This window comes from Schistocerca piceifrons, chromosome 5 (genome assembly GCF_021461385.2).
Source record: "Schistocerca piceifrons isolate TAMUIC-IGC-003096 chromosome 5, iqSchPice1.1, whole genome shotgun sequence".
Taxonomy (NCBI): domain Eukaryota; kingdom Metazoa; phylum Arthropoda; class Insecta; order Orthoptera; family Acrididae; genus Schistocerca; species Schistocerca piceifrons.
Genome location: NC_060142.1, coordinates 527,699,932 through 527,714,994, shown reverse-complemented (window position 1 = coordinate 527,714,994; position 15,063 = coordinate 527,699,932).

Below are 15,063 nucleotides of genomic sequence, written 5' to 3'. Positions count from 1 at the left end.
AAAGCAACCATACTAAATGTGAACATCAGTGTATTACAAATTGGTACTTAAAGGTCTGCTCCGAGCCAGACGTCCCTTAGCGTGCATTCCACTGACTCCAAATAACAAGCATCTGTGACATCAGTGATGTCAAGCGAGAGCTCACTGGAGGGATGGCTAGAGGTCTGTTGTGTTTTCTGATGACAGCTAGTTCTGCAGCGGCGGCAGTGGTGGCATGGCAGTGTGTTGATTATATGGAGGCCAGCTGAAGGCCTGCACCCAACCTTTGTGCGTCCTAGACACACTGGACCTAACCCTGGTGTTACTATCTGGGTTACGATTTCATATGACAGTAGGAGCACTGTCGTGGGTATGCCACGCACTCTGAGTGCATGTTTGAAAGTCAGCCTGGCGATTCGTCATGTCCTTCTGCCATTCATGAACAGCATTCTACGGAGTGTTTTCCAACTGGATAATCCTCACCCCCATGCCGCTGTTGCAACACAACATGCGCTACAGTAGGCTGATATGTTGCCTTGGCTTGCTCGATTACCAGATCTGTCTCCAATGGACTACATATGGGACATCAATGGATGACAACTTCAGCGTCATCCACAACCAGCTCTAACCATCCGTGTATTGACTGTCCAAGTGCAACAGGCATTATTTAAAAACCACAAGCTGACTTCCTGGACGTGTACCACACAGTGAAGGCATGTCTGCATGCTGGCATTCAATATTCTGGCTCTGCTGATAGTTTTGGGAGAGCCTCCCCTGACAAAACTCTATCATCTGGGGAGCAAGATGTATTAGGCAGGCTAAATACCTTCAGACTTCAAGAATATAATAATTCCAACCCTAAAGAAAGCAGGTGTTGACAGATGTGGAGATTACCGCACTATCAGTTTAATAAGTCACGGCTGCTAAATACTAACACGAATTCTTTACAGACGAATGGAAAAACTGATAGAAGCCGACCTCGGGGAAGATCAGTTTGGGCTCCGTAGAAATGTTGGAACGGGTGAGGCAATACTGACCCTACGACTTATTTTAGAAGATAGATTAAAGAAACGCAAACATACGTTTCTAGCATTTGTAGACTTAGAGAAAGCTTTTGACAATGTTGACTGGAATACCCTCTTTCAAACTCTAAAGATGGCACGGGTAAAATACAGAGAGCAAAAGCTATTTACAATTTGTACAAAAACCAGATGGTCGTTATAAGAGTCGAGGGGCATGAGAGGGAAGCAGTGGTTGGGAAGCGAGTGCGACAGTGTTGTAGCTTATCGCCGATGTTATTCAATTTGTATATTGAGCAAGCAGTGAAGGAAACAAAAGAAAAATTCGGAGAAGGAATTAAAATCCATCGAGAAGAAATAAAAACTTTGAGGTTTGCCGATGACATTGAAATTCTGTCAGGGACAGGAAAGTACATGTAAGAGCAGTTGAACGGAACTGACAGTGCCTTGAACGGACGATATCAGACGAGCACCAACAAAATCAAAACGAGAATAATGGAATGTAGCCGAATTAAACCCGGTGATTCTGAGGGAATTAGATTAGGAAGTTAGACACTCCCTCCCATCGGGTAGACCGTTCATCTGGTGCAAGTCTTTCGATTTGACGCCACTGCGGCGACTTGCGCGTCGATGGGGATGAAATGATGATGATCAGGACAACACAACACCCAGTCCCTGAGCGGAGAAAATCTCCGACCCAGCCGGGAATCGAACCCGGGCCCTTTGGATTGACAGTGTGTCGCGCTGACCACTCAGCTACCGGGAGCGGACAGTTTGACACTTAAAAGTAGTAGATGAGTTTTGATATTTGGGCAGCAAAATAACAGATGATGGTCGAAGTAGAGGGGATATTAAGTGTAGACTGGCAATGGAAAGGAAAGCGTTTCTGAAGAAGAGAAATTTGTCAGCATCGAGTATAGATTTCAGTGTCAGAAAGTCGTTTCTGAAAGTATTTGTATGGTGTGTAGCCATATATGGAAAGGAAACATGGACGACGAATAGTTTAGACAAGAAGAGAATAAAAGCTTTTGAAATGTGGTGCTACAGAAGAATACTGAAAATTAGATCACATAAACAATGAGGAGGTACTGAATAGAATTGGGGAGAAGAGAAATTTGAAGCACAACTTGACTAGAAGAAGGGATCGGTTGGTAGGACATGTCCTGAGGCATCAAGGGATCACCAGTTTAGTACTGGAGGGCAGCGTGGAGGGTAAAAGTCGTAGAGGGAGACCAAGAGATGAATACACTAATCAGATTCAGAAGGATGTAGGTTGCAGTAGGTATTGGGAGATGAAGGAGCTTGCACATGATAGAGTAGCAAGGAGAGCTGCATCATACCGGTCTCTGGACTGAAGACAACAACAAAAACAGACAAATGTATTACTGAAATTTCGTTACCCTGTATTAACTACTTTTTGGTGCTGCGATGCAGTCAGGTCCACAGCTCACTCAAAACTACCTCTCCTCTCGAAAATTCCCCCTGTTCCTCTGAGGCTACCACTACGAGTACAAGATGTTTCAAGAATGGAACACGATTACTCATATCTCTGTCTCCAGAGATCTGCCAGTAAATAATACATTCATCTTGTTATCCCGTAACAGGCTTAAATTTAGGAAACGTACCCGTATTAATGTTCCACGCACCCATGATTTGAAAAAACAATGAATATGAGAATGGGTATCCTTTCATAAGTACAGCTGCATGAACAACACAAATCCGACCAAACATCTTCCACGAATTCATTTGCCTCGGAAATATGGGGCCACATGAACAGAATTAGAACACGGCATTCCAGAACGTATGCTATGCTCTTTAACTGGTGCGTGGCTGAAAATCATCAATACGAATGTGGCGTTCCTGATCAAACAGTACACCAAATATTGACAAAGTTCCCAGTCACCGAATTCAGAGGGAAGTGGTAAGACGTGCTAGGAGCAACAACTGAATCAACCGAACGGCTGAACTCATTTGACATCGTACTGTAGGATAGACACACTGAAAAACCAAGTTTTGTATAAAAACTACAGTTTAATTAAATGTTATATATTGTAATCACCACCAAACAGTCAATATTATTTGTGTTTTACTTATAACAGGCGTAGGTGGGGTAAAGTGGCCGGTCTAAGAGAAACTGAACTTTTACAAAGTCATGTTATTAATAGAAGATTGCTGTTTTTTAAATTTATCATAGCAAATGTTTTCACATGAAAACAATATATTGGAAGCATCCCGCGTTTGTTGTTCTGATTTCCGGACGTATTTTCTAGGCATCTTCATGCCCTAGTATCTGAAACAATTCCTGGCCGCTGGAGTAGATAGTTTTCTATTTGATTTTTTACTAGGCCAGATACAACAAAACAGAGACGATTTAAATTGATCAATAAAGTCAAGAACGTCACAGGGGAATAGAATGGAGAGTGACAGTTTTGTATTTAAACGGTAGTAAGCCAGTCTGATCTGTAGTAAAATGCGTGATTCATGGAAGAAACTACAATGTAATTGTGAAAACACCTTGGTAACATTTTCTTACTAGCAGTGTCGCCTGTTTCACTGATCGGACACAATGTCAGCACTAGTGGTTCGCAGATGAAACAATGAAAATGAAAAAAATTTACAAGAAGGAAATGAGGCGTTGTTTAATCATTGATGTGATATAAGTGAGATAAGAAGAATAATAACAATCACTTACCTTACATCAGACGAGTGAAAATCGGAAAAGGTTTACTAAAAAAAAAGAGTGGAAAAATCTTCCTCTTTCATATCCACTGCCAAAGATGATGGTGACTGTTACAAATAGTTTGGGCATTTCTTGGTAGTGAGCGGCACTGCTCAGGCCTAAAACTTGTAATGGCCAGTCTTCCAACCCCAGCCACATTACCCCACTGCTCACTACATGTCTTCTTTGCCAATGCTGTGTTGTTCTTAGTACAGAAGTGTTTTATATTTCAGCGTAAGAAATGTGCAAGCCTTTAGATATTTCAGCGTAAGAAATGTGCAAGGCTTTAGAAAGCTGTATGCAGGTAATGCTTGTTGTGTTAAAACTGGAAAGTTACTATGAAAGAAATTTAAGGATAGCAAATGAAGGAGACAAGGAGGATACATAGCGCCCACTCTGAAGTATTTTTGAACTAAGCACCGAAAAACTGGGAAAGTAAGTACAGTAACATGAGGATTAAAGTAATTGATGACACCCTGTTTCCGCCGAATTTCGCCTACGATCAGGTCATTTTAGACGAGGAAGAAGAGGATGTACATGACATATTAAGAAAGCTTAAAGAAGTGTATGGGCAGTGGGATATGAAACAAAACTTCACAAGGACTAAATACTTGGTTCTCGGTGTTATGAGGAGGATCGTGTTGTGGGTGATAGATCTGCAATACAGCGTAGTCCTTCATATAAATATTTAGGGACAGTCATTTCGGACGTAGATGGAAGCAAAGAGGCAATCAAGTACAGAACAGGAAACGCAAAGCCGGCGTTTAAGCAGCTATACTCCATTATTTCGAGTAAAAATACGTCAAAAAATTCTGTGAAAAAAGGTGGTGCGAGCAGATTGTTCACGAGTGTACAGCTGTTTTAAATCCCCTAGTGCGGATACTGGTTTGCTTTTGCATGAAATTTTGTCTCGAAATATAAGCTCAGCGACTATGTTACCATAGAGATCCTGATGATACTATAAAAGAATGCCGAAACCAGTTGGCTCTGGGATAAATCAGAGATGAAAATAGTGTTCTAGGTTTAATTATTGCTAGTTATATGGACATACAAAACAATGGTTAAGAGCATCTCTACGTTTGTTGCTGATATGTGGGAGATCTCCACGATCAATGAGAACAAATTAAGGGCAATGGGAATGAAGTTCTGGAGACGAAGTTATGAAGTGAATGGAAGAGAAAAAATAATATATGAAGTTCTGCGAGAAGAGTTAGTGGTTACCGATGATACTGTAGACACAGCTGAAAACAAATGTTAACATATAAGAAAAATATCAGAGGGAGGATTGCCTTCTACAGTATGGCACTGGAGACCTCCACGAGAAAGAAAAAGAGGAAGCACGAGGCTCAATAGGAAAAACTGAGCGAGACGTGCGGTGCAGGACGGAGCCATACAAAAGAGCACTGGAAAGATATAATGCAACGTCGCAGTTATCTCTTGGTTCCTACAGAATACATATCACTCATCGTACTCTCCTTTCTTCTTCCGCAGTTTGATCAACACCCTCATCTGTTAGAAAACGCTTGTAGTGTTCTTCGGCAAGAAAGAGCCGTAGCGGCAGCTAGCTACACTACTTGCCTCCACAGATTGCATCAGATGTTTTCTGGTGTCAGGTTAACATAGGTATTAAACGAGAGACAGTCTGTTAGTTAAAACTCCGATATGTTGTTACTCATTTTATACTAAATGCCGCCATGTGACGAAGTTACAGTTCCGTTACTCACATGCTATCACTCACTCGTAATAGCCAGCTCATGGTATTTAACCAAACCTGTTACCGGGAATATTATGAAACAGATTGTCTGTGACAGAATGATCGCTCAAATATTACACAAACTGAACACTACAAATTTTCAGTTTGTGGTGTCGATTTGTATAAGACGGCGCCACGCGGATTTGGGTTAATAAAAAGACCCAGTTCACATAAAATCCGGAATTTTGCGTACGCAGTTTTCTCACAAGTTATCGTTCACTTTGCGGCACCCCACGGTCGACTTTATCTCATTATTTCGCAAAAGTATTACATATATTCAGAGTTCCTCATGCATGCGTCCGAACGTGACGATGGCAGGGCTCCGAACTGTCCTTAGACTTTAGAAACCACTCCTCTAAGCCCACAAAATACGCGCCAACTCACTGTCCTTGCTACACATTATAGCCAGTATGATATTAGTATAAAACCATGAATCTCGCGTCTTTTATTTGTGGCCAATCACAGCTTAATAGCTTTTATGAATGATTTATTAAATTATAAAATTCATAAAATACACAATTATCATAATAACGCCTTCTTTGAATAATTTCACTATCGTAAAATGGATCTTGTTTCCCCAGTTCCATATACTAGCTAGCTGCACTTTATAAAATTTCCCTGAGAGCATAATTTACTCTCCCTTACAACCACAGTTCTCGCGCTAACATGTACGTAGTTAATAGACATAAAAGTATTCATTTATTATATTACTTTCCATTCACACCATCATTAACACTAATAATTAGACCTAATTCACTTCCACAATTAACAAATTACGTAATATTCACAAAAAATACAGTTTTCTCTCCAAAATATACAGTTTTAACTATTGATGTTTTCGTCATTTTCTTCTGTTTTCCGTCACTCCTTAGTCGCTTCAAAATTCGTAAAGGTATGTTCCGTCTATGCAACTAAATGAAAGGCAGTTTGTTTATTGCCATACGCTTTTCGTTTCTTTTATTTGTGAAGCAGCTTGACCTGCACGTAATGCATGTTTCTTTTTATATACATAATAAATGTATTATCTGGTAGTAACAACATGTTAGTATGTCACATTTTGCCATGTTTTTTCTGGTTACTTTCGAAGTTCATAAGATGTTGATGCATTCTGAGCACAGCCGAAACTACTTGGAACTGCTGGAACACAGCACACATCTGTGAGGCTAGAACCATGACTCATGTATGCAGCTGTCCGCTCCTGTACGACTTACATGTTGTTGTGATCTTCAGTCCAAATATTGGTTTGATGCAGCTCTCCACGCTACTGTGCCCTGTGCAAACGTCTTCATCTCCGAGTAGCTACTGCAACCTACATCCTTCTGAATCTGCTTGTTGTATTCATCTCTTGGCCTCCCTCTACGGTTTTTACACGCCCCCCCCCCCACACACACACACATCCTCCAGCACTAAATTGGCGATTCCTTGACACCTCAGGATGTGTCCTCCCAAACGGTCCCTTCTTGTCAGGATGTGCCACAAATTTCTCTTCTCCCCAAATCTGTTCAGTACCTCCTCATTAGTTACGTGATCTAACCATCGAATCTTGAGCATTCTTGTGTAGGACTATATTTCAATGGCTTCTAATCTCTTCTTGTCTAACTTGTTTATCCTTCATGTGTCACTTCCGTACACTGCTACACTCCATACAAATACTTTTAGAAAGGACTACCTGACACTTACATCTGTATTCGATGACAACAAATTTCTCTTCTTCAGAAATGCTTTTCTCGCCATTGCTAGTCTACATTTTATATCTTCTCTACTTTTACCATCATCAGTTATTTTGCTTTCAAAATAGCATAACTCATCTACTACTTAAAGTGTCTCGTTTCCTAATCTAATTCACTCGGCATCACTTGATTTGTGTAGACTACATTCCATTATCCTTGTTTTGCGTTTGTTGTTGTTCATCTTATATCCTCTCTTCAAGGTACTGTTGATCCCATTCAACTGCTCTTCCAAGTCCCTTGATGTCTATGACAGAATTACAGTGTCATCAGCAAACCTCAAAGTTTTTATCTCCCTGGACTTTAATTCCTACTCAAAAATTGTCTTTTGTTTACTTTACTGCTTGATCAATATACAGATTGAATAGCATGGAGAATAGGCTGCAACCGTGTATTACTCCCTTCTCAACCATTGCTTCCCTTTTGTGCCCCTCGACTAATAACTAGCATCTGGTTTCTATACGAATTGCAGATAGCCTTTCGCTCTCTGTATTTTACCCGTACCGTCTTTAGAATTTGAAAGAGCGTATTCCAGTCAACATTGTCAAAAGCTTTCTCTAAGTCTACAGATAATATAAATGTAGGTTTACCTTTCTTTAACCTATCTTCTAAGATAAGTCGTAGGGTCATTATTGCGTCACGTGTTTCAAAAATTTTACGGAATCGCATCCGACCTTCCCCGAGGTCATCTTCTAAAAGTGTTTCCATTCGTCCGTAAGGAATTCGTGTTAGTATTTGGAACCGTGACTTAATAAACTGATAGTTCGAAAATTTTCACATCTCTCAGCCACTGCTTTCTTTGGAACTGGAATTATTTAATTCTTCTTTTAGTCTGAGGGTATTTCGCCTGTCTCATACATTTTGCTCGCCCGATGGAAGAGTTTTGTCATGACTTACATAGGCACTACAAAAGGCGCTACGGAAGAAGAAGATGGAATCTTGGTTGTGAGGGACGCAGAGTGGTGTAGCAAACTCGCAGAAAGAAAGAAGAAGAGAAATTACCTCTGTAGATGCTACGACAAATAGATGAATAAAGTAATCAACAACGCAGTTTCGTGTGTTTACGTGTCACCAGCGACGTGCCATCCCCATCTCTTGATTCCTTATTCCCCTTAAGATGACAGCAAACAGTGTTGTAATTGCCGAGGTTTCCTTTATAAAAAATTCCTCAGTCCGCACCTCACGTTAATGGCGGTCGTCCGGAACACTTAGGGCCGCCCCTAATTACCGAGCCGTCGGCGCGCGGAAGGGACCCCTCCGGCGGTGGGCGGAGCTCGTAACGCGTTGACGGATTGCCTCCTCCTCCTCCTCCTCCTCCGCCGCCTTCCCCACAGCCGCGGCCGCTTACGCAAGGAAGACGGGCGTTGGGTTCAAAGCCCGGGGATGACCCCCGGGGCAGACATGTGTTTATGCGCGGCGCGTCGCCTCCGCGCATCAGCGATACATCGCAAGAAAAAGAAAGGAAGGCCGGGCTGCAGAGCGGCCGGCAGGTGAATAAGCAACGCCTGCGGCAAGTGCCTACGAGTCCGCAACGACCAGGAACCGGAATCCACTGCCGGGTGTTCTACGAGTACTTCTCTCAAGCACGTGTGCCTGCTACATCTAATTTCCGTGTATTACTATTACATTTTCTGCGGTGTTCTCCTAGCTTTTCAAGAAAAATTGATTTGTAAATTTGGAAATACACAAAATAAGCGATGGAGACAAGAAAGTCCAGTAGGCAAGGAGGAAGAGAAATGAAATTTAATAGCTTCAGAAGTTTGTTGTGATCTTAAGTCCAAAGACTTGTTTGACGTATCTCACCATGCTACTCTATCATTTGCTTCTTAATCTCCGAATAACTATTGCAACTTTCATTCTCCTATGTCAGCTTACTGTATTGTTTTCTTGGTCCTCTTATACAATTTTTACTCCCACACCTCCCTTAGCGTCGTGCGGCGGCCCGTGTTCACCTTGGCCTTCATTCGCTTCCTAAGGATACGACTTCTGCCTCCCTCTATTGCATTATGTTTCACGACCTTCACAAGCAACTTCGCGATAGCACCTTTGTGTGCACTTATCGCTCTCGGACTGACTGTGGTGTCGGGTATTCCTTCGTCAATGGCGCTGACATTTTCTCTATCTGCTTCCGGCACACCGCTCAGTATATACAGCAGAGCTCTGCGGCCTGTATCAGGCCACGCAGTACAGGCTTTCCAATTGTGTCCTCTGCTCAGACTCTCTCAGCGCCCTTCAAAGTCTTTGTGCGCTGTACACCGCCCATCGCTCAGTGCAACTGGTTCAGGAAGACTGTCACTTGCTCACTCTTGATGGAGCCACTGTGACGTTCATGCGGGTTCCTGGTCTTGTCGGTCTGCCAGGCTGCTGACGCTACTGCAGTCCTCGTAACTCAGGCCCCTAGTTCCTATATTCCGGCCGATGATCTGTGTGGAGATGGCGTCACTTGGACATTGCCTTTGTTACTCCCTCCATGAGAATAAGCTTCAGATTATTAAGCCTCTCCCAGCTGCTGACGTACTCCTCTCGCCCCCCCCCCCCCCCCCCCCCCCCCCGTCGGGAGGAAGTCATTTTCACTAGGTTACGTACGGTTAGCGATCGCCATTTCTTAAGTAGTGCTCCCCATCACTTTGGGCACGTTGGGTCAAGTTTTAACTGTCCGTCATTTTCTGACGGAATGACCATTTTTAGCCGTTTATGTTCCCGCTTATGTTTGCCGTCTGAGTGCTGCCGTTTTAGAGAACGACTCGCGGGCTGTCGACCACGTTTTACTTTTAATCCGTCGTAGGAATATGGCGAAGGCCATTTAATTTTTCGTTCTGTACCTCCATTTCTCTATGGCGTATTTTGTAGACCTTTCTCCTCGTTTCTGTTTTTAGCTATCTTCTCTTACGTTGATTGGGATTTACGTGTAGTCGTTTATTAACTCCTCTGTGTCTACGTGTTCTGTACTTTCGACTTGGGCGCGTATGACCCCAGTTGTTTTTGCGCTCTCAAAGGAAACAAACAAACCAAACCTCCCTCCAATACTAAATTGGTGATCCTTTCATGTCTCATACTATGTCCTATCAACCGATATTTTCTTAGGTTCTGCCACAACCGCTCTGCTATCCAGTTCCATTCAGTATCTCTTCTTTAGTTACGTGATCTACGCACCTAATCTTCACCTTTCTCCTGCAGCACCACATCTGAAAAGCTGTTCTCCTGTTGTCTGATGTATTTACCGTCCATGTATCATTTCCATGCATGGCTACATCGATAAAAATACTTTCATAAAAAACTTTCTAATACTTAAATCTGTATTCGATGTTAACAAATTTCTCTTCCTTAGTAGGCATTACGTGGGTTTGCCAATCAACGTTTTATATCCTCTCTACTTTCGGCCGTCATCAGCAATTTTACCACCCAAATGACAAAACTCATCTACTACTTTAAGTATCTCGTTTCCTAGTCTAATTCCCTCAGCATCACCTGATTTTATTCCACTATATTACACTATACTAGGACTGCTTTTGTTGATTTTCAGCTTATATCTTCCTTTCAAGACACTGTACACCCCGTTCAACAGATCATCCAAGTCCTCTGCTGTCTCTGACAGAATTATAATATCGTTATCAAATCTCAAAATTTTTATCTATTCTCTCTTAACTTTAATTTCTACTCCACAGTTTTCTTTTGTATCCTTTAATATCTGCTCAGTGTACAGATTCAATAACGTCGGCGATAGGCTGCAACCCTCCTCACTCCATGCTCCGCCACTGCTCCCCTTAAATGCCCATCAATACTTATAAATGCCATCTGGTTTCTGTACAAGTGGTAAATAGCCTTTCGCTGTTGAGAGGGTGTGCGGTGCTATTTCAGTGATTAAAATATCGTGTTAATGTTACAAATAACTATGCAGTATGAGCCAACGTGCCTGTTTGCACACGCTATCGCCTGAATTCATGAGCTCAATCACAAAAGGTGTCGTAATGCTGTTGTCTTCTCTCCTGAGGCAAGCTGGCCCGCAACGTTTGTGACTTGTCTTTGCTACTTCAGATACTGGCTCTGGGTCAGAGTATACATTTGAGCTTGGTTGTACACATGATCAGTCGTGGACAGAACTGGGGATGTCGCTGACCAACGGAGTATCTCGATATTACGCAGACAGTGCCATCTCTGGACTAGCAATTTCCTGTTGAAAAGTGGCACCACAATCGTGTCGTATCAGAAGAAGAAAATGAGGAAGCAGGATGTCCGTGAGGCAGCGTTATGTCATCGCCTGGTAACAGTCACAACCAGCAGCGACCAGAAGTCATACCTGATTGCTCTCCACCCCATGACGCCACATGTAATACCAGTGTGCTTCTCCAGAACATTGGAAGAATGGCACCTCTCCGTATGTCACCAGCATATTCGTTGATGGTGGTTTTCTATGGTAGTAAAGAACCAAGATTCATCGCTTAACACAGTACAGTGTCATTAATCAAAAGTCTCGGTCTTGGCACCCCAGCAAACGCAGCCGTTTGTGTTGTAGCGCCTATGGTAGTATATGCAAAATTCCCGATTCCAGCTGCTGCTGGTCTCCTACCTATGGTGCAGGATGACACATAGTGTCGCCCGCTGTCCATTACTTGTTCTCTGATGGTAGGCGTAGATGTGAAGGTCTTGCGATGAGCTTGATGGCCGGCCGGTGTGGCCGTGCGGTTAAAGGCGCTTCAGTCTGGAACCGCGTTACCGCTACGGTCGCAGGTTCGAATCCTGCCTCTGGCATGGTTGTGTGTGATGTCCTTAGGTTAGTTAGGTTTAATTAGTTCTAAGTTCTAGGCGACTGATGACCTCAGAAGTTAAGTCGCATAGTGCTCAGAGCCATTTGAACCATTTTGAGCTTGATGCACAGCACGGTGATCTTCCCTTGTGGTGGTAAGCACAATGGACCGTCTCCATGACGACGACTATGTCTGCCCTCAAGTTTTCATGTATTCCGACTTCGGGCTACTGTAACATCGAATGCCTCACAAATCTAGATATTGCACGATCCGACCAGCCAGTCAAATTAAAACCCACAATGAGGCTGAGTTCAAACTCAGTCAGGTGCTGGTAACGCTGTCTCAAACAAGTACGCGGCATCTGTATGCCCATCACCGTGATCACTAAATATCTGACGCTGTTCATGCCCCTCATATACGTTACCACGCCTAATAATAACACTAAAAATGGACAATGCTAGTACACTCTTCACCGAACGAGTTGGTGGAGTGGGTTAGCACACTGGACTTGCAGTCGGGAGGACGGTAGTTCAAGCCCCCATCGAGCCATCCAGATTTAGTTTTCCGTGATTACCCCGGATCGCTTCAGACAAATGTCGGGATGATTCCTTTAAAAGGACACGACCGACTTCCTTCCCCATCCTTCCCTAATCCGTTGGGACTGATGAACTCCCTTGTTGGTAGCCTCCCCCAAATCAACAAACCAACCAACCCGTGCCTTCTGGTAGCCGTTCTACCTGTCCTAGAGCAATGCAAGTCCAGTGATTTACATACCCACCTACGCTGTGTACGTGTACTAAGTTACACTGACATCCAGCTACGCCTTCAGCTTGCTTAACTTTCTTGTCAGGCTGTTTACGTTTATACAGTATGCCCGAGAAGTCTCCATACCTCGAAGTGAAAACAGTAAATTGTATAATGCAGTAATTACACCTGAAAACTATGTACCTAGCAAACCTGTGTGTTCCCCATGGCAAGATCTAGGCCCCTCTATGTTATACTTGACGCCTTTTGGATGCTCTCTGGAATCTTTGCTTCGAAGCGCTATCTCAGCACCTTTTTGCACGTTTCAAGTAGTCCTTTACGACGATGAGATGCATGACTGATAATTATTCACCATAATCAGTTATCTGGCATAGTGAGGTCCGGGCTTCGTACTGCCCATTTCAGTGGTAATGAAGATGTTGCTGACCAACGCCCAGTCCAGCGGCCTGGAAATTCTTCATCAAATAACTACAGCACCTGAACAGCGAACTGTGCTGGCGATCCGCCCCGCTGTAACCGCACACTGCGTAGTCCTCGAGCTGAGGTAATATTCATCTTTGGAAAACGTCCAACTATTAATTACAAAATGTATGGCTCGAACAGGTGTGGCGACCAACATCTCAAGCCAGGCTCGCCACGTGCTGACACGTGTGAGTGAGTGCTCACAAGAGGTCAATGAAGAGATTCAAGGGGCCTCAGTTATTTAAATTTAGGTTTATGTTCGTAAGGAATATAGATTCTCTCATTGCAAATAAATAATATTAATTTCATTTCAATGTACAGGGTGTTATCAAATTAGTTAAACGAAGGTAACCTTCAAGTGTGGAAAAGGTAAATAAGTTACAGAAAAGTTTGATACAGCACTGACGTATATTTTCAAGCTTTATTTTCATATGTTCGTTGTGGCTAAATCCTGAAACCCGACAAACGTCCCATCCGCAATCAGTTACCTACCAACTCTTACATAGCAAACCTTGATGTATTGTGCCAATGCATGTGTTATCCGTTGTCGCACTTCGTCGACATCTCCCGTAAACGGAGGAACAAACATTCTGCCTTTAACGTAACCCCATAGAGACCAATCGATTGAGGTTAAATCAGGTGGTCGTGGTGGCTAGGATAGTCTTCCACCACATCCGATCCAAGTCGGCACATTCCTACGGAGATACGCGACAAATTCACGCTGATAATGTCATGGCGCGCTACCTTTGATGGGAAATAAATTCTGTGCCAATATCCAGTTGTAATTGAGATATTAGATAATGTTCAATCAAGACCAGGTACAATAAGCGAATTTAAATTGACTCGGCAAAAAGGAAAGGACCATATGTGGTTGCTGCTTGCCGCAGTGAGTTCCATACACCGGCCTAGGTGGCCCAGCGGTTCTAGGCGCTTCAGTCTGGAACCGCGTGACCGCTACGGTCGCAGGTTCGAATCCTGCCTCGGGCATGGATGTGTGTAATTTCCTTAGGTAAGTTAGGTTCAAGCAGTTCTAAGTTCTAGGGGACTGATGACCTCTGATGTTAAGTCCCATAGTGCTCAGAGCCTTTTTTTTGAGTTCCATACACGTGACGTAGTTTCTGCTCACTCCATATCCAAAAATTATGCCGATTCACTTTACCGCAGTTATGGAAGTTTCGTTTGTCACTTAATGCAATTTCATTGAGGCATAAGCATTTCTACACAAAACTCGGCTCGTTTTTGTTTGTCACTCCCTCTCTATTTCCAGTATAAAGAGTTGATCGATAGGTGTTTCCGTAGTAGCTTCCACATGGTAGCACGAGGCATATTATATTGTAAGCTGCCGCGTCTCGTTGATTTACTTGGATTACGAAAGTAAGTCTGCCGAACTTGTTCAACCGCTGCATCAGAGACTGTTGGCCGACTGTTACACCGGCGTCCCATCTGATTCACAGCCAGATTAAGTCAAACGATTGTACCAGTTACTAGCAGTTTCTCTGTCAGATGCTGGTTTGGATATTTAGTCCTGAATTATCTCTGAACTGCAGTAGCGGATTTGGATTCATCAAACCACTAACAACACTACGTACACTGTACACCTTTATAAGGCCCCATGATGATTATTGGAGTAACTCATTTGCGCATGCCACCTAGCGAGAACGTCGGGAAGCAACCGCGTTAATTGGGAATAAGACGTGAAGATAAACTGCATTTAGTGCTGTATGAAACATTTCTGTAAGTTACTTACATTTTTCACATTTAAAGGTTACTTTCCTGGAACTAATGTACAAACATACTGTATGTATAACACTACTTGCAGTTTAGCGATGAAAGAAAAATCGGACAGTAAAGAGATTGAACAGCATCCCAGGATCTGAGCTACGATACCATGATC